The following is a 24,145-nucleotide window of genomic DNA, read 5'->3' as shown; positions in this document are numbered from 1 at the left end:
TGCAAAGGATCTGTTACACAGATCAAATGTAGACCTGAGGACCATGAACAGAACTGTTCCCTCTGGGTGACATTAGAGCATCTTTGAAAACAATTGGAAAGCATCTGTTGACTTTAATGTGCCCAGCCTTTCCTCCTTGTATCCAGTGAAGACATATAGAGATGCTTATATACAACTTGGACCCAAACCGTAAAACCGCGAATGGTTTCCAGAAGGAAGCAGTCCCAGGGAAGAAAAGACATCAGCTTTTGAAGAATTACAGGCTGTGACTCTGTTGTGGGTTGTCCTGATGTAAGTTAGCCAAAAGGGCTTGGTAACTGCAGGTAGCTTTTCAACTGTTTGTCTTGATCACTGCTTTAGGTCTTTTACAGTAAGGTATCTAGTTGAGCTCGATATCAGTCTGGAAACTACTAAAGCTAGAGTTACACTAATTGGGTTTCTTTTTCAAAAAAGCAGCTCAAGTCTGTGTACAGCAAGTCTGTACGCTTAATCTATTTCTGTTTTATCCCCCACCAATGTTCCTAACTGACTGTTGCAGGCAACTATATAGAATAAACAGGTATTAGGAATAAGTAGGAAAGGCATGGAACAGAGAATAGACAACAGATCCTTTGATAGGTTGTAAAATCATTTCATAAAAGCAGTGTACTATTTAATAATGTATCACAAAGATCATCCTCCAAGGCCAGATTATGAAAAGAATGAGGTACTTGTGAACTGAGCTTTTCCCTCAGTGTGCCTTATTGCACCTCACTGTTACACAGTATCACAGTATCACAGTAGGTTAGAGATTGGAAGGGACCTCAAAAGATCATCTAGTCCAATCCCCCTGCCGGAGCAGGAACACCTAGATAAGGTTACACAGGAACGTGTCCAGGCGGGTCTTGAATGTCTCCAAAGAAGGAGATTCCACAACCCCCCTGGGCAGCCTGTTCCAGTGTTCCGTCACCCTCACTGAGAAGAAGTTTCTTCTCAGGTTTAAGTGGAACCTCTTGTGCTCCAATTTGTACCCATTACCCCTTGTCCTTTCATTGTTCGCCACTGAGAAGAGCCTGGCTCCATCCTCGTGACACTCCCCCTTTATATATTTATATACACTAATAAGGTCACCCCTCAATCTCCTCTTCTCCAAACTATAGAGACCCAGCTCCCTCAGTCTTTCCTCATAAGGGAGATGCTCCACTCCCTTAATCATCTTAGTTGCCCTGCGCTGGACTCTCTCCAGCAGGTCCCTGTCCTTTTTAAACTGAGGGGCCCAGAACTGGACACAATATTCCAGATGAGGTCTCACCAGGGCAGAGTAGAGGGGAAGGAGGACCTCTCTCGACCTACTAACCACCCCCCTTCTAATACAACCCAGGATGCCATTGGCCTTCTTGGCCACAAGGGCACAGTGTCGGCTCATGGTCACCCTGTCGTCCACCAGGACCCCCAGGTCCCTCTCCCCTACACTGCTCTCTAACAGGTCGTTCCCCAGCCTATACTGGAACCTGGGGTTGTTCCTGCCCAGATGCAGGACTCTACACTTTCCCTTGTTATATTTCATCAAGTTATTCCCCGCCCAGCTCTCCAGCCTGTCCAGGTCCCTCTGGATGGCAGCACAGCCTTCCGGCGTGTCGGCCACCCCTCCCAGCTTAGTGTCATCAGCAAACTTGCTGATAGTACACTCAATTCCCTCATCTAAATCGTTGATGAATATATTAAATAATACTGGTCCCAGTACCGACCCTTGAGGCACTCCACTAGATACAGGCCTCCAACTAGACTCCGCCCCATAGACTACAACTCTCTGGCTTCTCTCCTTCAGCCAGTTCACAATCCACCTCACTACCCGATCATCCAGACCACACTTCCTCAATTTAGCCGCGAGGATGCTGTGGGAGACCGTGTCAAACGCTTTGCTGAAGTCGAGGTAGACCACATCCACCGCTCTACCATCATCCATCCACCGTGTTATTTCCTCATAAAAGGCTACGAGATTGGTCAAGCACGACTTCCCCTTGGTGAAGCCATGTTGACTGCCCCTCATAACCCTCTTATCCTTGATATGCCTTAAGATGGCACCAAGGATAAGGTGTTCCATCACTTTCCCAGGAACAGAGGTGAGGCTAACCGGTCTATAGTTACCCGGGTCCTCCTTCTTGCCCTTTTTGAAGACAGGAGTGACATTTGCTTTCCTCCAGTCCTCAGGCACCTCTCCCGTTTCCCAAGACTTGGTAAAGATGATGGAGAGCGGTCTAGCAATGACCTCAGCCAGTTCCCTCAGCACCCGCGGGTGCATCCCATCTGGACCCATGGATTTATGGATATCCAGATTGCTCAACTGGTCTTTAACCCATTCCTCATCAACTAAGGCAGACCGCTCCGTTGACCTATCTTCATCCGGGGTCTCAGCGGTACAGGGCTCTTCAGGACTGCCTCCAGCAGAGTAGACAGAGACAAAGAAGTCATTCAGTAACTCTGCCATCTCTGTATCTTCTGTCACCAGGGCACCCGTCCCGTTCATCAGCGGGCCTACATTGCCTCTGGTGTTAGTTTTACCTGCCATGTATTTGAAAAAGCTCTTTCTGCTGTCCTTAATGTCCTTATACAGCTTTTGTACAAAAGCCATACAATAGTTAAGAATGACGATTCAAAATTATTTAATTTGTTTTGGTGTTTTAAGTAAGATGAAAAGTTGGGGTTTTTTTTGTTCCTTATATGCTTTCACACTATCATACAATAGCTCCGGTTGGAAAGATACATATCTTTCACCATTGAAAATTACATCTGACATGAAGGGAAACAGAAAAGATGTTTGTTAAGGATTTAGAAGGCTCACTACTGACCTAGATGCTGGATTTCTAGATGTGTTCATATACTTAGGGATTGTAAATCTATACTAAGGACTTAAGCTTACAAGATGGTTCCCCCCAACAAAAAAAAAAAAAAAAAAAAAAGAAAAAGGTTGTTGATGAACACAAGTTATAGAAGGCTTGCAGCCTACTGAAGACACTGATCATATACAGTAGGAGTTGAATATTTAAAGCAGTCTGCTAATTCTCCATATAAAGTTACAATTGTATGACCTTTTTAACTGAGTAGACACTATATATGAATTTAGATTAGCATATCAATGCAAATTACCCTACTGTTTTCTTGTATCTCTATCAGACCTGCCAAATGAATTGCCCTAAATTGTGATATTTCCCCTCCAAAAATGAGTTTACCATTTTTGTGGCAACAATTACGGGTTGCATGAGAGTGGTATGTTATTTCTTGAAATTGTGAGTAATTTAGTTTTAAGAGCTTGAACCACAGTTTTTAAGTTAAACGCACATCATCTTTGTAACTGCTCAGATCATGTTATTTTATATTTCCTGAAATACCTGTGAAGTTAAATGCAAATTAGTGGAAAGCAAATTACAACTTGTTTTGTGACCAGTGTCTGATTATATACGATATAATTAATTCCATCCTTCATATAATATTTATCTTAATAATTATCCAGTGTACTTTAGAATAGTTGAAATGATTGGGGATTCTCTCCTTGTCAGGAGTGGTTACGTTTGTTCATCGGTGTATTTTTTTATTCACTTTCTTGGTCACCAGGACTGAACATTTAAAAAATTTGTTATGCTAAATAAAAATTTATTTAATGCTTATTATAAGCAGATACAACTGCAGTTGCTCAGATAGTTTTTTATTATCATCTTTTCTAATTATTTCTTTACCTTCAGTACTTTGCCTTACAAAAAATTGATTTATTATTTGAATTTGAATATCGTTACATTTAGGACTGTGTAATTAATTGTGTCTCCTTATGCTCTAAATAAGATCTGGCAGCTATAGCTAAAGTCAACTGTACCTTCACGTATAGTTATCTGTAGCTGGGTATTTATTTATATATTTTTGTATTTGCTAATGACACTGCAGAGTTCAGGGGTGCAGACAACAGGGCACAAATCGGTGGCTGAGCGTCTGCAGCCCTGCTCAATTTCACTGGCATCAGAGTTTCCTCAATTACTTTCCTGTGCTTGGGAATCTTCGAGGTTTGTGTTTGTCTTTGATGCTGCTAGTAATTCCAGTCTGTGCCACTAAAGCTGCATTTTTAAACCATCCCTTGGTAATTGTTGCAAGGGCTTAGACAAGTAAGACTATCCAAAGGCATCACTAAGGTCAAACTGTGGTTAGAAAGTGCTCTGATTTTATCCTGGAGATTGATGCTTGTATCACTTTTTTTTCGATTCAGCAGCTAGGGTTATAAAATGTACTTGCAATCGCTGATAACATGTTAGATCACACTACAAGTGGAGTAACACAGTATTTTATACACTGTGTGTAGTTTTACCTAATGCAACAATAAATCAGTGAAGGCAGAGGTCTTTTGTAAATTTTAATGAAAATTCAACTGCTGAAAATATGGTTACTTCTGGCTGAACTTCTAGAAATAATGAATTCATTTCAATTCTTTAAAGCTGTAAAAATTGTTTTAACTACAAACTTTCTGGGAAGGCAGTAAAGAAACAAGCAATAAAAGAAGAGGCAGTGCATTCAATATATTATAATTACTTTGTCATTGGCTATAAGCAACTGGGGGGGGGGGGGCAGGTTATAAAATGTGCTTTGAGTCAGCTGTAAAAAATTCCTTCCTGAGCCTGATCTAAAAAGATCTCTATACAAAAAAAAAAAAAAAAAAAACAACTCTGAGACAAAAGACTCAATGCATCTTTTTACAGAAATAAAATAATGATAAATTTTTTAAATATTAACAATAAGCTGATCAATAAGCCACATTTTTACACAAGTGCAGAAGGTTTGGTGGAGAGCTTTTTTTTTTGTCACAGAATATTAATCTACTACTATAAAATATGCATTTATTTTTCTTGCACTGAATTGTTATATTGCAAAAGAGGAGTTATATTGTAAACCTAATGCATATTTCTTAAATGAGTGGTACAATAGGGGATAAGGGTATAGAAATAAATAATAAATAATAAATATTAAAGAATACACCATTATGCTGCTAAACTCTTACGTCTTTCTTGTAAGTTTTAAAGTAATGTTTCTGTGAAATTAGTATCTTTCTTTCCTAAAAGCTGCCAATCTACAGAAATAGACCCAAAGTCAATACCAAGTGACCACGCTCATTAGGACATTGAAGATTTGAATGGCACTAAGCAGGATTTACACTTGTTTTTATCTGGTGGTCAAGCAGAAATACAGTTTATTCAGTTTCTCAGTTCCCCAATGTGGATTTTTGCTTTGTTGCTTTTTAAAGAATTCTACCATGCACATGCAGGATTTTTCTTTTCTTCTTTTTTTTTTCCCCAACATAACAGAGATTACCTTTATTATTGCTTGCAGTTTGCTTGGTTTTTTGCTGTGTTGCAGATGTTTTTTCTTAAATTTTGTCCACTTTGAAGTACCCATTCGTTAAGAGGAAGTTGGTTGAATTTTTACTTTATTACTTTCATAATTGATTCAGAGCAGAACTAATAAAATGAAAATTAATAATAAATAAAACATCTTTAAAAGACTTTAAAAAATTACGGTCTTTTCGTTATTATTGGTGTTTCCACACCACATAGAAATTGTTAATTACGCATACCAGGTTGTTCCTTATAGCCTCCTCACAAACCTAAAATGATTGTCAGAATTGCATAGGAAAAGATTTAAAATCTGATTCTTTGATCTCATTTATATGATTCTCCATGTACAGTTTCATTTCTTTATGGAGTTGTTTCCAAATTATACTGGTGTCAGCCTAGAACCAAACAACCACAGTTCAGACACCACACACACCACTCTTACCCCACAACATCACTGGCTTTCACGAACTTAAAAGGTACAAATGACGAACTGTAACCTCTGATCTGCAGGTTTGAGAAAATAGACGTTATTCTGTTGCTTCTGGAAGCTCTGTTCCTGCATATACAAACAATGTTTTTGCCTCAAAGTAAAGTAGTGCATATTCTAACTAGCTAAAATAGATTTCCTAATTTTTTTTTTTTTCTCTTATGAATAACTTCATTGTATGGACTAATTTCTTATCTTGGAGAATACCAAAGTAACCATTCATTTACTGCCTAGTTGTCATCCGCCACCATGTAAACTCCTATTCAAATAAGAACAACAGCAAGAGCAGTGGCCAAGAGGTTTATGCTTAGGCAGTGAATAGGAACCTTGAGAAATCCTGTAGTAGTTTTGAAAACTACTAGAGTGACAAGAATGAAAACAATTTAGAAACTACCATGTAGGATGCCGTATATCCTTTAGAAACTCTGTGGCTTTCAGTGACTGCTCGGAAAAAGTCAGCATCAGTTTGGTAAAGTATATTCCCTCATGCATTGTGATATAGCCCTGCAAAGCAAACCTACTGTCAAGCAGAACAAGTTTTCCTATGGTTCTGCATCTGTTTCTGCTCAGTCAAGGTGCATCTGGGAATATGTTTTCCCTTGCAGCAGCAGGTGGCGTTCAATAGCTCATGCTACTCTCTCATAATCATTTTGTCTTACATGTAGTAAAAATTTCTCTCCCAAAGGAGATAATCCACAAGAGAAATTCAACAAGTTTTTATAGATGTAACAGACCTTCTACATGCCAAAAGTAAGGGTCAAATTCTTCCAACTTTAACCATACTAGGAAATAAGACTACAAATAATATACTTAAGGAACAGCAAAACAAGTGCAATAGAATTATATATATAAATGTGTATATATATATATATATATATAAATCTCTTGAAGCACCATAGAGTTTATGTTGTGATAAGGTCATCTTATCATGTACCAGAACTCATTCACTCTGAAGAACATTTACAAATCTGAGTGAGTTAGTTTTGTGGCATTCTTTGCACAACCTATCTCCATAAAGCAAAGGAACTGATTCTTCTCCTTCCGAATATATTAGCAGTGAGTCTTCAGTGAATGTAGAGCAGTGTTGTAGATTCACACTGTGATTAGTAAGAACAGAATGAGAAGTAGCATCTTCTGAATTTCTTTCTGAACCTATTTCTAAAAATCAAGCAGCATTGCAGAAGCAGTTCAAAACAGACCTCCAAATGACTACCTAAGTTTATTTTTATAGTATGACACATAGACCCAAAAATTTATTTATATTTACCTACACACAGGTAAAATTTAAGAACAGAAATATACACGTAAATGACTACACGTCAGTCTATACTTAGTTTTATCACTGATTATGAGTATTTAAGAAACCCATCCATCTTTCTTTCATCAACAGAGTTTTTCATTTGCATATCTAATAATTTATGGCATGTCCTGACCCCAAGCAGTAATTGAACCAATAGATCTTCAGCCTAGATTTACTCCAGTCTGGCTGCCACAGTAATGTAGCTCTGCAGGAGTTTTAGATTACTCCAAATGCCATCTCCTCTTCTGAGAAGTTGACAGTTACAGGCAAAATTTAACCTTCCAAATGTCAAGGCAAAAACTCCATTGCCTAATTTAGACTAAGTCTCCTTTTGTAGTACTTCAGATAAAAATAGGAGGGCACTGTGATTACTCCCAGTGTTACCCCGGAAGACTGTCTTTAATGTATGACTCTGTAATGATAAATTAATGCTTCTAAGAGTTTAAAACCATATAAAAGTTTAAAACCATGTAAAAGCCTAGAGTAAAAAGGGAAAATCTTATACCAGGCCTCCTAACTAGTAATGTAAAAATTGCAAAAAAAAACAACAAAAACAAACAAGAAAAGAAAAAAAAGAGAGAGCAACTGTTGTGTTAGAGAGGAATCTTGTGATCACAGACAGACTGCTGAGAACTGAGCTGAGAGGAGGTTTTGGAAGCGGGAGGTGGTGTGCTTTTCTTCCTTGAGCAAATCATGGCACAGGGCAAAAACACCCAGCCAAGTCCCTGCATTTTTAATTCTCAAAATGTTGTTTAGAGGCCAATTTCAAAGCAGCATTATATGCTTCAGTAAAGTGTTCTCAAAAGGTTTGAACAAGAAAAATGCCATCAAACAAACAGCTCTGCACTGTTGCAGTCTCTCTGCTGAATACTAACTATATAGAAAATGCAGCTATGGAAGTTGTGGGTTTACAGCAGGTATTGCTTGGGAAATTTCCTCTGCTTTTAAGCCACTTCTGGCTGCAGGTGAAGGAGCAGATGCACAGACTAGTCACACTGCTGCTGCATCCAAATCATATTCCAGATATTATGAAATGGTGCTGGGTTTGAAATTTTATAACAACTCTCATCAGTTGGCTGTTTTGTTTTCCTGGAAAGGAGCTGGATTGAGTAAACTCTGGCAGACACACAGAGCTATGCTGTTGCCACTGACACAAGTCCCAAAACAACGCATACAGGCTGTAAGAAAATGCTACTGTCTCACAACTGTGGAGTTAATAAAAAGAGCAGCAAAGGTACAAACAAGGAAAATCTGACCCAGTCCCCAGTTAATGGCATGAGCAGTATTTATCTGCTGATGATTAAGTGCTGCCATTCTTCCCTTGGTAGCTAAGTTCAATGATGGTAGACATCTTGGAAACAGGTAGATAGACAAAAAGATAGATATCCTCAGATACTTCAACCATCCATAATATCCCTTATGGTGCCACCACTGCTTTAGTCTGACCAATTGTTTCAGTAACATGTTCCATCTTGTCTGACCAATTGTTTCAGTAACATGTTCCATCTTGTCTGATCAATATTAACACTTCAGTAACTCTTTGCAGTGTTACAGCTATCTGCAGCACAGGAAGAGCCTCTTGTCTTTTGTATGGAAAGACAGTCATATGGAAGAAGAAACACCATTATCTATTTAAACACTTCCATTTAATTGCTTTCATCGATTTTTGTCTCTGATACCTTTTTTGTGCTGTTATGCAAATACTTTAGAGCAAAAAGAAAAAAAACTAAAGTATCAGAAAATGAATGAATATTGAAGTTTAACAGGAAAGCCGGGTTTTGAGCCTAGCTTCCTGTCCAAGCAATTACTGCATGTCTCAGTTCTGTAGGTTTAAAATGGGATTAACAATGCTATGAAATCACCTGTTGTAAGACTAAGGATATTCATGTGATTAGCAAACCTATATAAAAACAAGATCCAGAGGCAGAATTGCTGCTGTTTCCTCCTGACTGAGAAACTGAAGGATGATATGTTACAGTAGTGCAGGATCAGAAGGAGGGGAAGGCAGGTCCATGTGCAGCAGGGGTATAACAGCACTATCTCATTAAGTGGCAAAGGGAGGACAGAGTAGAATAATATGCTCCTTACCCCACCCAGCTGCTGCTGAAAAAATGGATGTTTCGGGTGAGTGTCTGGGAAAACAGTAAATACCAGTGAGACAAAAACTGTGACATCTCCCTTGGCACCCTGAGGATATGGAGAAAGATGGGAAGTTCCCTGTGTTCTCTGTGTGATTGCTGAAAGTCCTCCTCAAAATAATGCACAGAGCAGTAAGAGATAAATCCTGTTTTGTTACGTGAAATGCATCTCAGCTGAAAAGGTAAGGAGAATGAAAATAGCTCTTTCCTTTAAGTTCTTGATGTCCCGTGTTTCTGACTTCTCTGTCTACTCGGGCCAGTCATCATTTCTGTCCTGATCTTTTTCTTTTTTTTTTTTTTTTTCTTCTGACAGGATATTTCAAGCATGCTTCTTTTCCAGTTTGGAGATGAAAGCTACAGGTGGAGAGTGAACTGCCTAATTGTTATAAGGAAATATATATTCCACTTTTTTAAGATTTAGCAAGTCCTGGAATTCTCTCTTCTTACACAAGAGGTTTTCAGCACAGAGGCATGCTCCAGAAAGGTATTTGTGTAGAAAAAGGAAAAATTCTGCAGGTCAATGTAATCTCTGTTACTAAGAATTACTGAGAGTGTAATGCAGCGTGGGTTGCTGGGTTTGGGTTTTTTTTTACCTTTTAATGAAGCAGTGGCTTGTGGGAAAGATTAAGGGCTATAAATCTTCATTGCAGTAGAATCAGAATGTCAGTATCAAGTGTCAGAAGCTTTGAAGGCAGAGGCTTTTCAGTTGGTATTTTAAGTTGCTGAGCAAACTTTTCATTTAAATCAACAAATTGGTTTTGATTGCTCAGGTTTTTCCCTTAAAATTTCCAGACCAGGATAGCAGTCACATGATGGGGTCAAATTCCCATCATGTTCTTCAGGACAAATGCCTGTGACTGAGATGGGGGAATAAAGGCAGGGGTGCTGAGGGCTTACTAATTCATGAACAGCTCTGAATTTTACTCTATAGAGGGAGCATATTGCAGAATCTGTACTTCAGCTCAGGTTTTATCATGATGAGTACAACTCATGAGGCTACTGCAAGGGGTGGTACAAGAAGGCCTGCCTTTAGAAGAAGGATAAAATGTAAGGAAGGTCATATAATAAACAGGTATGTTTCAGGTTGAAAGTTACTGTTCCTTTTTTCATCATTTTTTTTCGGGTTAAAGTCAGTAGATATAAACCAGGTGTACTTGGTGAGCAGTTATTCTCCAAAAGCTGACCAACAGACAAACCCATTTATGAAAAAGGAAATACCAGAAGTACAGCACCATGACAGCAGCAGAAAGCAACTCACTGGAAATGGCAGATGGTCAGAACACTAGTAGATATGGTTAATATTTAGTCATTCTCTATAGTATCTGTCCCAGTGCAGGGAGAAGCTGGAGAATACCCTTGAGTACTCTCATGAACTGTGGTTAGTTTAACAGAGCTGCCTGAGACAAGCTCAAAAATAGGACAAGTATCTCACCTTTATATACCCTTAAAAGGACCATATAGTACTCCTCTGACAGGCAGTGTTGTGAGGAAAGAAAATTCCAAAGGGGCCAATAAATGTGAATAGAGCTGTATTATTTCTAAGGAAAAAAAAAAAATACAGAGCTGTGCTTTATGAAATAAGAATGTTCACTGATGGTTTGCAATTAGAGAACATTTTCTATATTTTGCCATAATTTTCTTTATTAAAGGTTCAAAAGTCATTTGAGCAACGGTACCACAGAGACAGTGATTTGCCATAACATTTAAAGTATGACTTTGGAGCATTCAATCTCTTTTTCATCTTTGTTTATCTGAATTTGCCACACTGAAATTTAATTAAACCATTGGTTTATCAGAAGTGCATAATTCTTTACTCTAGATCTGTGCAGATCTAAGCTATAAACCAGGAAAGCAGTAAAAAGTTGCATTTTTAAATATTTTAGAGAAGACTGCTGTTCTGTGGAACTTTATGTGGGTTTTTTTTCTGGGGCTATTAAGTGCTTTGCAGAAGTTCATTTGGGAACTGTATTCTTTGATTTTGGTGATCAATTGATCAACATTTGAAGCTTTGCTCACAGTTATTGTGAAGAGCAGCACTTTCAAATATCCATTTGATTGTGTTTGTGATGCTTGCATTATTCAACTGTGATCCAGGAAAATTAAAATGTACCGAACAAGTATAGGAAGGTTAGCATTCACAGTTTAGGGATAAAACATTTTGACAGTTCTATTCTACATTTGCATGTAACACTTTTGGATGACAGTCCTGGTCAGAAACTTTGTGATTGCCTAAGCAGCCTTTTTTTCCAAACAGATTTGCCTATCCCACATGCCCTTGGTCACCATGCTTGTAGCAAGTGTGGGTAAAGCCCTTCCCAAATCTTCTCTAGTAAAGCCAAGCCATCACTCAATATTTATTGTAGGATCTCTTGTAGGCATTACTACTGTGAGATTGTCATCTTTCAGGATTTGTTCTGAACTGCTTGTCTGTGAGGAAGCACCAAAGCCTACTGCTTCCACATACATGTCATTTCTGGTCCACAGTATCTCATTTTCTTTAATTTGTCATGGGCTCCACCTGTACAACTACCACTGAGTTATTTGTGTTTCTTTCTGAGATTTTTTAATGTGCAGGGTTAGAGAGGTGCACATGCAGAGTTCTCTCCTACATACTTGGTATAATTTTCCACTTGTCTCCAAACACTCAATTTTTGGTGCACAATAGGATCCCTGAGGAGACAAAGACAGACACTGTCTGGAGAGAGACAAGCAATATTGCCAAGATATCCATTATCTTTTTTAGCTGGTGGACAGGTGATGCTTAAACACAGAATATGTACAGACAATGGTCAACATTCAGAGCTCATGAGACTGATCACTGATACAAGCTGATTTCTGAAGGACTGGTCACTAAAACTGCCCATATTATTTGCTCCACTTTTATCATTCATCTTTCTGTATAAATAATGCTCAGGAGGGATTTTAGTAACCTGATATAACATCTGCAACATTACTGTTACCAAGAAAACATTCATTGAGATAGATACTAAGGCAAATGTACATTGTCTCAGAAGACTTGTGTGTAAATTACACCAAGTGATTAAAAAAAAAAAAAGTAAAAAACAATCTCCAAAAACTACCAAAAAAAAAAAAAAAGCAGCTAGATACTTCACACTCTTTTCAGAAGAGCAGAGAAAAGCAAGAAGACAGGCTGAGAAAGTTGGGGCTGTTCAGGCTGGAGAAGAGAAGGCTGTGTAGAGACCTCATAGCAGCCTTCCAGTATCTGAAAAGGGCCTACAAGGATTCTGGAGAGGGTCTCTTCATCAGTGACTGTACTGATAGGACAAGGGGTGATGGGTTTAAACTTAAACAGGGGAAATTCAGGTTAGGTGTAAGAAAGAAGTTCTTTACTGTGAGGGTGGTGAGGCACAGGAACAGGTTGCCCAGAGAAGTGGTAAGTGCTCCATGCTTGGCAGTGCTCAAGGCCAGGCTGGGCAGAGCATTGGGCGACATGGTCTAGTATGAATTGTCTCTGCCCATGGCAGGGGGTTGGAACTTGATGATCTTAAGGTCCTTTACAGCCCTAACCTTACTATGATTCTAAGAAAATATTGTAGGTTTTACCAGGAAAATTTATCTGAGCTGAAGTAGCGTCTTCTCCCTGACAGTTTAGTCAGTCCCTAGAGACTTTGAGGAATTTGATCCAATTATCATTAGATTTACCTTGAGAAGGATATGGACTTAGGTGGTGCCAAAAATCTGGTGCAGAAAATTCTCCAGGCACTCCTTCCTGCATTACTCTGGCTCCAAAGTCCCAGAAACTCAAACACTCTTGATAGCCTGCTGTGTACTGCTCTTTTCCATACTTTCCTTCATTGCTGGGAGTTGTTTCTTTTGACTCAGCAATAAATAGCAGAGAAATAAAATAATCTGGGAATTCAGGTATATGTGAAATTTATATCCTTTGTAAAGATGACCACAAGTAAAGCCTCTCTGTGCACCCAGATTGGATCTTGCATTGAAAATCATCAGAATCTGAATTATACAGAGGTTATGCAGCACTATGGGTAAGTACATTGGCCTTTCATGTCTTATTATGTTGTTAATTAGTTAATGTTTGTAAAGCACTTTGAAGATGAAAAGCCCTATATAAGTTCGAAGTGTTATTATCTCAAGAGACCTGGGTTCAATTCAAAGGTGCTTAATTGCATATGCCATAAATTAGACTTAATGAGTTGTGGAATCATATGATTTATGTGATGTATGCAGGTTTCTCAGCTAGGTCTAAGCCTCATGGTCTGCTGCAGTACTTCTTTAGGTATTCAAAGTTGTTAAGAAAAGTTACACAAAAATAGAGAAGATAATTTCTAAAAATAATTGGATTGTATGTCAGTACTATTTAGGACTTGGGAGAGCAAATTACCATGAGCTTTGTTCTGCTGTATCTAGGGATTTTACAGTAACCAACTTCAAAATGCTGGAGGCAACATTATTGTTTTCAAATTCTGGTATAGGTATAATTCTAATTCTCACTTCTGTCTTTTGGCTTAGCAGATAGGTGCTGAGCAGATAGGATTAGTGTGACTGCTGTCCTCCCAGTAATGCCCTGAAACATCCCATCAAGGCTATGGACCTCTTCGTGTTGGGTTATGCTCAGAAGCATAAGAAAATCTCTATTCTCTAGAGTCCATATCTAGATATATTATTATCTCTAGATACACTATATCTCTAGTTCCCACCTCTAGAGATACTATTATAACATTTACAGCTGGCCATTACAAGTCGGTAACGTGTAAAAAGGGGAAGCAGCAGTTACAGGAAAATGTGGTTTCATTGGCTTTGCAGACCTGGGAGTTTCCATGTTATGTAACTTATCTATTTTGTGGCCAGAAAGATATAGGATTTGCCCGGCTTCAGCCCAAGCACCGGGGCTACTGTCTGGCAGTGAGAGCACACAGCTTCTCCAGGTTGTTACTTAGCCAGCAGAACTCAGAGACACAGAAGAACTGCAGGATTCTTCACCTGTCCTAAAGTACCTTCATATGTTCCTGCAGCAGAATATCTTCATTTTACCTTGTGCCTTTGCAGGCATATTGGGAGCAGCAGAATTTAACCTGCATATGTTAGAAGTGATTGTGTCCATTAGTACAACCTAAGTAGATTGGAAAAACTAATTAATAGCAATTTACTATAAGTGTCTCTAACAGACTTCCTTGAAGTATTTATCCTGAAGTGAAAGTCATTTGATTTAGTTAATGTTCATTGTAAGCATATCCAGACCATCTTCCAGGGGAAAATGTATTTTTGAGTACTCCAGACAATTGAAACTGGTGAGCCCACTGTCTGGAGAAAGCATCTGTAACCGCAGCCAAAAGAGGAACAAGATTTCTGACATTCTTTCAAGACATGTGTTTCAAGAATGGGTTCCCATCACTTTCAGAGTGACTTGCAGACCATTTTCTTTATATAGATTTAGACGAGTCAGTGTGGGCCTGGATTCATCTTGATAAACACCTTTGTGTTTTCTCCTCATCCTTTTTCTCCTGTATTATTGCTTATTTCAATTAAGAATATGTTGTCAAGAAACTCCGAATGGGACAAAGCATAGTTTTGGACTGCTTTTATCACTTGTATTTCTCTAGTCTTACATGTTGATTACTAGGGTGCATCTCCTTCAAAAACAACATACAGTTTTGCTGAATATACTTCATATACTTTAATAAACAGGAACTTCACATGAATGCTGATTTTAGCTCCAGGCTGTGGTTACATGTTTTAGTAGTGTAGCAAACTTATCAACAAAACTTTCCTTCCCCACCCTACACCCTTCCCTTTTTACAATGAACAGATTTTTATCTGACTGGCTTGTGACTTGGGTATTTTTATAGCAGGTTTGGGAACTTGTCAAATATTTGGAAAATTGAGACTGAAAACAAACCAAAAGCTTTAAAAAATGGTATTTTATACAGTATGTATCAACTAGATAAGATTCTGACTTGCTGAAGTACATAGGGGATTCTACTGTCAGACCTACCTGTCATTACTTCAATAGAAGTTATCAGTCTGATTCCTTTATTTTTAATACTCCAAGGCACTAACTCCACTGAGGTGCCAAATCAACAGAGCTTTCAGACCCTCTCATCATCTCTGAACTGCTATAACCTCTTGTCAAAAGGCAATACGAATATTCATATTGCTATTAACTCATCTGAGCATTTCAAGTCTGTCTCTTTTCCTCCTGTTTCCAAGATGTTACTGACTGGCATACTCTAGCAGTGATATCGCTATTACATAAACATCAGTGAGCAAGAAAATGAGATAGGTGTAAGCTCTAGTGGCTGCGCTGAACTGCCTATTACAGAGACATTAGGGAGGAGCAACAACTGTACAGCACAGTGCAAGCGTTTTTTTGCAGCCAGGCCTCCAACTCTCACCAAGTGTGCTAATGGCTGTGAAGGGTGCTCTTTGAGAAAAAAACACGGGTTACAAGAAGTATTAAATGTGTGTGCAGAAACATCTTGGTGAGTTAATATCCAGTAAAGAATGCTGGACACTTAGTGATTGTGTTTGGTGACCCAGTTAGGAGTTTTACAAAAGCAGTCACCATCCTTTTGAGTTGTGACTTCCCCAGTCATTTTCCTTTTTTAAGTCCCTAATTTAACAAAACACTTATCTGTCTCTCCCTGAAAATTTTTGACTGTGGAAACACAGCTCATGAGGTCTGGAAGACTTCTGGATCATGCCTTCAGCTTCCTTTCCTTGTCTGCAAGTGAGGGGTTATCACAGGTCAGCTGCAGAATAGAAAACATGGCAGTAAATTGTGGGGTAAGTCCAGATTTTACACTGATGTGTCTGATTTTTATACCAGAGTGGATGAAGAACATCTATCCCTTCTGACAGAACATGGTGCAGATAATGTGAATCATCCTAAACTCATTGATACCTGTTTATTTCAGTGAACATGTGGACCTCTGGATTTTGTTTCAGCAGACCTGAAAAGTTTACTGATGATCTGATGCATGATTATATAATTTCATTCTCTCTACAGTCAAGATGTGGTGCAGAGAGGAAGACAAAAAGAAAAAAAAAAAAAAAAGATAAAAATGTCGGTTTGTTCACTGAACTGTTGGTTTTAGCAGAGGAAGGGTGAGAAGCATAAAGAGCCTTCAAAATTACTTGTGTCTCTGGTGTGATGCGGTTTAAATTTTAAGCACATGTAAAGCTTTTTAAAAATCATACTAATCAACATATGTTGTTCAGTGTTACTGCAATACCTATTAGAGTGCTGGGAGGAACAGCCTAATGTTAACAGATTGAGAATTATGTTCATAGATACTCAGTTCTAGCAGCAATGTTATGACACCAAGCATTTTAGTCTCATGCACATACCTACATATTCCTTCTGCAAGAAGCATTGTCCTCTGTGGCTGGACAAAAGCATGTCTCAATTTAACTCTCAGTTCAATAAAATGTATATTCTGAATGTTACTTAAGTTTAGACATGTCAGGAAGCCCACTATGTTTGATGACTTAGGCTAATGAGCCTGGAGTTAACAGGCTGAAATGTTATTCTGAACCAGGGTTTGATTTGACAGTATGTAACCAAGTACATGTGCAAACTAACATCTCTTTTAAAGTTTCCTCGGGAAATAGGCAATGAAAATATTTAATAAGCATTCATAAGGAAATCTGCTTTATTATGACTAAGTCTTTACAGTTAAGCCTAAACTTAGTTCTGCATTAGTTGTTGATTGAAATTTTGGCTGAAGTAGGCACACAGTCCATGACTGTGCATCAGTGAAGAGATTTAATAATTCAGGTGGTCAAGTCATACTGTTGCTGACAAAAGATATCAGAAAGCTTTTAGGCTTAAAAATGAACAACTCCATAAGGCCAGAGTTTGTCATGGAAACATCATCACAACAACTAATTGGTGTTATTCGTTCACCCCATTAGGCTAATTATTTATAATTGTTATTATTGTAGCATATGTCCAGCACTTAAACAGTGTATATGAGTGAGAAGAGCTGGAGTATTCCTCAGGAGAAAGTGAGAAATTGAGTTGAAAATGCCAGATCAGTCAGGCAGATGGAATTCTTTTTCTCTCACTTCCTCATGCATGCAAACAAGGAAGCAAACAACCACTATCTCCCAGTTTCACAAGAAAAGAGTAAGAAGTCAGAAATACCATAACCACTGAAAGGCAGCTTGAATATAGAAACACTCCTCAAGAGTGCATTCAGTTTCTCTGATACTGAGTGGTACTTCTGACCCACTGAGACACACCCGCATCACTAAGAAAGGTAGAAACAGCCCTTTGGTCAACAATGAGCAAAGATCAAATCCACAGAGAATTTTAACCACTGTATTTCAACTTCCTTCTAGTAGGAAAAAAAAAAAAAAAGGTAAATTAAAAAACCCAAGATATATACAGAAAATCTGTCACTGTTGGGTTTGGGTTGTTTCATTTTGTTTTGATTTTTACAGAAACTCCAAATCCCGCAGAGTTGTTTCAGATTAAGAGGAAGAAAAGGATGGGACTCTTGTCTAAATGCCATGTAAATGGTTTTGTCTCCTTCCATTAAAATAGACATAATTAACGAGGGATCTGATTTTAAATTGTTCTTAAAACCAGATCACATCAGCTGCATATTTTCGTTTATGATTTGCCTTGCACTGATAATGCGATACATGCTAATGTGATTTAAGAGTCAGAACTGAAATATATTCAAAACCTGCAATTGTTTCATCTAGATTCCTGAGAGGAACCAGAGGTCCCTTGAAACATTGTTCAGAATTACCCATGGTTATGCAAAAATGCCATCTTGGTTTTTTGTATTAATATGCTTACATTGGGCCTTGTAATATCCTTTAAAAAAAAAAAAAAAAAAAAGGATGTAATACCCATCTGCATGCACTTAAGATCAGTGTGCTAAAATGTAATGCTTGAGATCATGATGAAAGCTACAATCATTTGCCCTCACGGTACAAAACTGAACAAAATTAAGGGTTCAGAATGAACTGTTGTAAATCAAGGCTTCAGAATCTCTCTTAATCTACTTTTTGTTCAGTATCTTTTATTACAAGAAGAGTCACTTAGATAAAGATATTTGGGAGCAAACAATAATAAAGAATGTTCATATGATGATGATGATGAAGCAGCATTATTGTCTTTCCAGTGCCACTACAGTGAGAGTTTCCATTTGCATCAATTTTTTAAAATCAGGGGGGCTGGGTCTTGTTTAACAAAGATCCCAAACAGGGAAGTTAAGCCTATTAGCCTGAATGTGACAGCTAATATGCTGATGTTAAGAATGCGCTTAAAGTCAAGAGCTCCTGGACAGGCATTTTGTCTCATTAAAGTAGAAATAAATGTCAAGAGTGAAGAAGATAAAATTGTAATATAAAATGTATTAATATAATCAAGCATACTGAATATATTGCCTCTCTTATTTGTTAGTAAAAGGGGTGGTATGTATTTCTGTAATGGATAAAAAGATTACCTATAAGAAAACATTCTGTTCTCTGACTTACACTGAAAGCATTTTATATGAAACAGAAAGTTGCTCATTCATTGTTTTAATACCTAAGATCAGTGTTCATTAAATAGCAACTCATGTAGTCCTACAGTCTGACATTGTAAGTCCAAGCAACTTGCAAGAAATAATGGAAAATGCATTTTAAAGGCTGCGGAAAGGTAACAGCCTGGAAGTATGATTAAACAAAATTGTGTCTCTTAAGATGTTTCATTAAAAAAACAAGCTTAATGTAAAATAAAATAGATTAAGAGATTGCTGATGTCCCCACAACAGTAGTAGTCTGAGTGCACATTGTATATGCTTGATTAAGTGATTCTGATACCTTGATTTGGTTTGGCAACTGAAAACCTTGTCTTACTATAAGTCATTTTTACCACCTGGATTTGCATATACTTACGGTATCTGTTATATTAATTATATCTATTTTCACAGGTATAGACAGACATACCCCAGACTTGTGGCACCCATTAATAGATCAGGCAAGCCTGTGCAGCTGTGTTTTGATCAGTTGAAAGGTTTCCTGGCGTCTGAGAACCAGAATCACCTTTTGGATGTGACAAGTGCATCTGAGTATCTAGCAAGTGAAAATCAAGGGTTTCTGTAAGGAAGGAGTAAGAACACCTACCACAAAAAATTAAAAGTAAAATAACCTTTAATAATTGCAACAATGCAAACTCAATTGTATGCAATGCTCTCTCAGTTGGCATTTAGCCATCCATCATTTGCTAGCTCATAAAGCTGATTTGTACTCACCCCTCCTACCCGTTTCCTGGAGCTGTTGGCCGCTCTTCACCACTCCTTTCCCATAGGCACAGATGAGTGAGACCCAAACACTCTTTTGTCTCTTCCTGTGGAACTCTATTTTTTATCGCATGCATAAGAGGGGAGTCTTGTGAGCAGCTTGTTTTCTTCTTCATTGTTGAATGCCACTTACAAACTGTTGATAGACACTTGGAAGGTAACTGAAATGCCAGACAGGGAAACAGGTATAATTCAGAGGAAAATTGACCTTCACTGAATAGGGTCAAAATGCTTCAACCACCTCTTTCATTTGAAACTCCTCATTTACAGACTCTCACTTTTTTCATTGTAGCTTAGGGTTGACATAAATATATGTGGGATCTGTGTTAGTCTTAAAGATAAGTTCAGATAGACTTAATGAGTACTGTGACTAATCAAATTCTGAAAAGAACACACACCAATTTCTCTCTTCAAATTGTTGCAACACCAAAATTGTTGAGAGCACAAAAATTTCTTTTCAAAAATCCAGTTTGGGTATTAACAACTAGCAGATGGGTTAAAGCTCCAACTTCGTAATTCCCAGTTCTAATTGTTAAATATGTTAAATATTGTCTATATGTTAAATAAGCTCCTGAGGAGGCAGAAAAAAAATATTAACCTCTAAATTATGTGTCTAAGAATTTGAGTTTTCATATTGGGGTTTAGAAATTTAAGGCCATTCTTAGATATGTTTAAAGGCTGTAAACCACCAAAGGCTTTTGGACAAAATTCTCATGGTCCTTTCCAGACCTGGTCAGTACAGATACTTGACCTTTTCTGGTGCTGTCTGTTATCCAGGCTATTTTTGTTGAGAAGGCTAAGAATGGAGATTTAACAAAACGTTTAATGAAGTTTTACATAGACTGTGTCTGAAGCATTTATTTGCTATATTATGCACGTCTTTAAACCTAATGTTGTTTATTGTTATGGAAACCCATGCTTTTTGACCCATAAAAAGTGGCAGCAACCAGCGTTTGTAGCTTTTGAGTACTTATCAGTACTTCTGTTCAATACTATAACTTTAAACAGCATCACTGTTCAATACTATAGACAAAGGAAGCACAGGCCCGGCTTCCCTTCTCACCACTAAGAATGATTTCTATCACACCAGCAGTAAACAAGGACCTGCAAAAGGTGTAGATGTAATTAGAGGATTTTAATGTCCTTTTACACTGTTGGAGTAGTAGAGAGGAAGCCCTTAGCCCTTCTGTTTCTTTGCTGGGAAGTGCTTCAGCTAGGACCGATACAGACTGGGAACAGGGTTTCGTCCTCTCAGGTTCCTGAACTGCTGAAGAACAGCTACACCAACACACTCAGCACAGACATGCTTCTTCACATTTATCTTAGGTTAGTACATTCCTTTATTTAACTGTCTCTGATCTGACTATATCTAATCATTCCTTCACCTCATTTTCACTTAACCTTTTGCCCTCTACACAGACTAAGCATCCTACTGGATATCTCCCAAGGGAACTTCTTTTTGCCCCACTTCCCCTTCCTCCACTCTTTCTCCAATTTAGGTGCTTTACGCCACTCCTGGTAATTTACCTGATTACAATGGAAGAAGCTGTAGATCTTTTTATAATTGCTGTTTTACTTAAAACATTGATTCTTTACCTTCTGTCTGTTTTCAGGTCATCACACCTCACTGGAGGTTTCCCTGGTTTAATGAACAACTCAGAAAACATAGAGAGGAAAAGATGATGGGGGTCCTTGTACATTCTTTCATTTGAAAGCTGCTTCATAGCATCTGCAAGAGGATTTTTGGCACCTGCCTTGTTAAACTGGTTGTCCAATATTATGTCTCCAGGCAAGTAAGATTCTGGCAATCATTATCATCCTGTTTCACTTGTTCTCAGTCTTTTTGACACAGAGACATTAACTCTCCCAAGCTCCTTTGGCAGGTAAGGAGTTCTCTCTTTTTAAAATATGATAGATATTATTGAATATTTCTTTTAATCTGCTACTGTCATTCCTGAGCTAGGTGATAGTTTCTCTATTCAGATGTTAACCTGCAGCATCTTCCAATCACCTACTCTTTATGGAGCTCATTTGTAAAATGCTGTTGTTTAATTTACGACTGCCTAAGAAGCTCCCTGACATAAGCTCTACAACATCTAATGTCATTCTCTCAACACTCTCATTGTCAAAGGTCACATAAAGCAAACCATTGCTTTATAAAGAAACTCATTCTAGTTTAACACAGGAAAAATGACAGTTCTTGGGCAAAATTTGACCATATAGTTTCATAGGATGCACTGGAAAGAAATGCATTCTGGAAAGGAAGCCAGTAATTAGGTTCTTTGGTTCAGTGCAGGAAATGGCCCAACTGAAATGTACTGACAAAAATGTCATCATTTTCTTCACTTCCAATTTCTCAGGAAAAAAAAAAATAGTAAAAGGTTGTCTGAGGAGACACAAATATATAAAACCAGAAAGACCTCCCAGGCTGACTTGAAATATGTTCAAACTGCACATCCACTCCCTGCTCCCTAGAACCCAGTAAATATTTCTTTGCCCCACAAAGTATTTTAGTATGAACCCAGGAAGCCTCAGATTGACCTTGGAACTAAGATTCTTAATTTTCAAAGTAAATGTCTCTGCCACATTACTGGAGGATTTGCACTTTTCTGATTGAAACATAAAACATGTCTCTTTTGGCAAATGGTTAGATTATACTGTGGGGAACTGGTTGTTTTCCCAATTAACTGACCATAGGCACTTTCACACTCTTTTTCTCAACTTTTATATCCCAGTACAATGCTGGTGGAAAGGTTAAGATATCTACTTTAGGCCATTAGGGGCAGGGTTAAGCCCATGTAAAGCAGTAAAGCTGATCTCAATGACCTACCTTGCTGAGCATCTGGTGTATGCCTCTACAGAGATTTTGTTCTGTCTTCTCTTCAGGTTACATTGGATGTTTAACAGCATTTGATGTTGCAGTATCCTTTTAGCTTACCTTGAATCCCATTTGAGATTTTAGATTGCATATATCTGGATTTGATTAGCTTTGTCAGTTTGTTTTCTTCTGATGTTTTTCTCCCCTGCCAGCTATGTTAACTCTTCTTCACCCAAGACAAGATCTCACTCCCTGATGGAATATAACGATAATATGCTTTTGAAACAGTCTTTGTCATCAACTTCTGAACACATCTGACGCATACTCAGGTGTAAATTTCCTGGTCTGGTTATCAGTTTGCTGTAGAAAAATACAATTTTGACACTGAAAATCACTGCGACCACAGCCTTCCTCTTCTCTGCCAATCTTGTTTAAGAGACCAAAACAATAAAGATGGATGCTTTGATTGACATCTACTATATTAACTGAATTAAATTTGCCTTTAATTCTTACAAAAGAGCAAATAAAATAAGGTGATGTTTTTTTTAAATGAGCAGTTTAGGTTTTGTATCAGCTTGAGTATCTTACTTGAGGCCAACCAGAAGTGTTGAAATGCTGTCAGCTAGTGTTTTATACAGGGTTCTGATCCAGAGCATCTATGCAAACAACAAACTGCCCAAAATGTGGCCCTTGAACCCTCACCGTGTCCTGCTGAATGCTGTGTGCTCAGGGTTTCACTAGAGTGTAGCCACATGGTGCAGATTTAAGAGCTCTATGGGGCTCAGGTAATATTCATATATCTGAAAAGGACTGCTATCCAAACAGAATGAACCTTTGAACTTTGTTAGGGTTTTGACATGATGTTAAGCCTCAGATTTATAAAGCCAAAACAGAACAAACCAAAAGCGGGCTTGCTTTCATTCTGTTTTCTGCACTAAATTGTCAGCAAAGCAGGCCTTTTACTTATAAACAGATGGCATACAATTCTGTGGGATTTTCCCACATTTGATGAACACACAATCATGTCCATTTACATGAGCACGGAAAATATTAAAATGACTACCAGGACTGTGTTGTGTAAGACACCTGGAGCACATTGCTGCCAGCAAGCTTCTGAGGTGGAGATATTCTGGCACACAGTCATGGTTCTGGGGACTGGGCCATTTTTGACTCGGGTTATTGCATCTTTTGACACCTAGAGACATGTTCACCTCTGACCCAGAAACATCTGCAACGTCAAACTATAAAAACAGGAATAGAAATGTAGCCTTTTTTTTTTTTTTGTTGTTGTTCCTTACTGTTATTTTTATTTTCTATTGAAAAGGATTTTAAAAGGCCTATGAAATATAAAATTGCTTTTTTGCCATAGTTGCAAAACTCATTTCACTTTTCATCTGAGATGAGCTTGTAGCAAATTTCCAGAGTTGAAAAACTAATACAATAACCTACTTGGGGGTCCACAGCCCAAAGCACTGAGCATAGCACAGCCTGCCTCTCCCAGTGCTTGAGGAAAGCAGGGGAACCATCACAGTGGCTAGCTTTGTCCTCATCCCACCATTCACCCTGGCTTTTTCTCACTGGTTTGTATTGCCAGCAAACTCCCTGTGTATTCTGACTTTCCTTCCTAAGTTAACACTGACTGATTTTTACTCACCAAGCCCTAACTTTTCCTCCTCCTGTGCAGGCAAGATTTATAAATATCTGGGCCATTACTGCTGCTCCTCTGACATCACCCATCATCAGAATACCAGTTCTACTGGTGCTGCATGGG

The 24,145-nt window shown here is 38.2% G+C and overlaps 1 long non-coding RNA gene across 1 annotated transcript; it reads left to right on the top strand.

Annotated features, from left to right (window-relative positions):
- Positions 1 to 15,336: 15,336 nt before the first annotated feature.
- Positions 15,337 to 21,398, top strand: LOC133224288 (uncharacterized). The gene is made up of 3 exons (XR_009728823.1): positions 15,337 to 16,041; positions 19,188 to 19,395; positions 21,170 to 21,398. It is a non-coding gene; the product is annotated as an uncharacterized LOC133224288 (long non-coding RNA).
- Positions 21,399 to 24,145: the final 2,747 nt, after the last annotated feature.

This window comes from Neopsephotus bourkii, unplaced genomic scaffold (genome assembly GCF_033783945.1).
Source record: "Neopsephotus bourkii isolate Nb327-2 ecotype Australia unplaced genomic scaffold, CSIRO-AGI_Nbou_v1 NB_1671, whole genome shotgun sequence".
NCBI classification, from domain to species: Eukaryota; Metazoa; Chordata; class Aves; order Psittaciformes; family Psittacidae; genus Neopsephotus; species Neopsephotus bourkii.
Note: the sequence above shows the minus strand (reverse complement) of the source record. Positions and strands in the feature narration are given on the sequence as shown.